The sequence below is a fragment of the Bos mutus genome, chromosome 15 (genome assembly GCF_027580195.1).
Source record: "Bos mutus isolate GX-2022 chromosome 15, NWIPB_WYAK_1.1, whole genome shotgun sequence".
NCBI classification, from domain to species: domain Eukaryota; kingdom Metazoa; phylum Chordata; class Mammalia; order Artiodactyla; family Bovidae; genus Bos; species Bos mutus.
The window spans coordinates 638858-641379 of NC_091631.1; positions in this window are offsets into that span (position 1 = coordinate 638858).

Genomic DNA, 2522 nt, shown 5'->3' on the forward strand with positions numbered 1-2522 from the left:
TGTGTTTGAAATAGGGAAATAGCAGCATCTAGGCAAAAAAAAAAGGGTTATCGTGAAGGGCATATGCAAATATGTATGTGAAACAGTGTGGTGCTTCATGTATGGGAAAGACTAAAAAATCTTTCCTCATTTGCTTAGATGTGGGGAAAGAATCATCACGGCTTGGGTTCCAGGGCATGGGAGAAGGGAGGGACAAGGGCAGATCCCAGAGCGGCAGCAGAATCATTACGGAGAGCCTCGGGCAGGGGCGCTGTCCTTGGGGAGGTTGTGGGACCTGTGGAAGACACAGTGGGCCTTCCTGGTTGGCCTGGGGACAGGACTCCAGGAGATACAGAGAAGACGGTTTCCTGAAAGTGGTGATTGGAACAAAGTTTGGAGCCGACAGAATCAAAGCTGATCTCTGGAATATTTGGAAGAAAGTAGTGTAGAATATAAAGAAACACTTAGTTTTGTTCTAACTCATGTACCTCGAGCAGTCGGTGTTGCCGGTGGAAACTTTGTCAGAGATGATTTCACTGAGCTCATAAAGAATAAAGTCTGACTTAATTATTTAAATGCTGTATTTTTATCCTTAAACTTTTATTGGAATATAGGAAACTTACAATGTCGTTTCTGCTGTACAGCACGGTGAATAAGTTGTACATATATTCCCTCTTTGAAAGATTCTTTTCCCACATAGGTCACTACAGAGTACTGAGTAGAGCTCCCTGTGCTACACAGTAGGTCCTTCTTTTGTTGTTACTCAGTCGTTAAGTTATGACCAACTCTCTTGTGACCCCTGCAAGGCTCCTCTGTCCGTGGGATTTCCCAGGCAAGAATACTGAAGCGAGTTGCATTTCATTCTCCAGGTGACCTTCCTGACCCAGGGATCGAGCCTGCATCTCCTGAATTGTCAGGCAGATTACCAGTGAGCCACCTGGGAGGCCTCCGGTCCTTATTAGTTACCTGTTTTATATGTAGTAGTGTGTATATGTCGATTCCCTCTCCCAGTTTATCCCTCTTTCTCCCCTTTCCCTCACCGGTAACCATAATTTTTTTTTTAATCTGTGGACTCTATTCTGTTTTCTAAATAGGTTAATTTGTACCATTTTTTCAGAGTCCACATAGAAGCAGTGTCACATTTTCTCCTCTTCCCTGTGACTGGCTTCACTCAGTGTGGCAGTCCAGGTCCCCCACGCTGCGGCAGACGGCACTGTTTCCTTCTGTTGCGTGGCTGAGCGACATTCTGTGTGTCTGTACCACATCTTCTTCATCCATTCATGTCAGTGGCGTTTATTTTGCTTCCATATCCAGGCTATTGTAAACGGTGTTGGATTGAGCACTGGGTTGCATGGGTCTTTATGAACAATAGTTTTGTGCATGTATATGCCCGGGAATGGAATTGTTGGATCATACAGTGGCTGTATTTTTAGTTTCAGAAACATCCAGACTGTTTTCCATAATGGCTTTACCAATTAAAATAAGTATTAAGTTAGCAGGAAATGGGGATGTTGAGATGAGTAAAAAAAGTGGTTTTTAACCTTCAAAAAGCTCATATCCTGATGAAAGAATCAGTGAATAAAAGTCAAAGAAATACAAATTATGACAGTCCATGAGAGAAGAACTTAAAATGCTGAATGGGGAAAGGCTTCACAGAAGATGCCATCCTCGAAGCTCCCTTTGAGCAGGACCTCTTCTGAGATAAGAGGACCTGTGGGATCTCTGGGGCTAAGGAGCAAGCTTCAGTTTAAAAATAGCAGCCTGGATCTCTGTCAAAATACCAATTTTTCACGGAACTAGAACAAATAATTCTAAAATTTGTATCAAAAGACAAAAATACCCTGAATCTTGAGAAAGGAGACCACAGCAGGAGGTATCATGCACCCTGACTTTAAACTATGCTAAAAAGCTACAGTAATCAAGACAGTATGGTATGGTCTGTAACCAGACACACAGATCAGTGGGGCAGAAGAGAGAACCCACACTTCCACGGTCAATCTACAATGAAGGAGGTAAGACTGAGCAGTGGGGGAGAAGACGGGCTCTTCAATAAACAGCATTAGGAAGACTGTACAACTGCAAGTAAAAAGATCAGATTATTTTTTCACATCATATATCAAACTAAACTCAAAATAGACTAAAGACTTAAATGTAACACTTGAAACCATGAAACTTGTGCAAGAAAACAAGCACCCTTAACCTATGACACCCTGAGATTTCACAGATGTTATGTAAAAAAATAGTGACTCATAGAATTGATATAAGATGGTGTATCTTTAGATGGAAGACAGAAATGTTCCTTTCTAGTCTTAAAAGAGACCATAGGAGGAAGGATGAGGGATTTGTGGTTAGGCTGAAGTTTAATCTCACCCCCTCTCCCTTAGCTTTGTAATTCTGGGAGGTGACAGTCCTTTGCACTCCTTTTTTTTTTTAATCTGTAAAATGGAATCACGCTCACCTCAGCTGGAGGTGAAAAGCAGTTTGTTGCTGTTGTTCGGTTGCCAAGTCGTGTCTGACTCTTCACGACACCATGGACCGCAGCA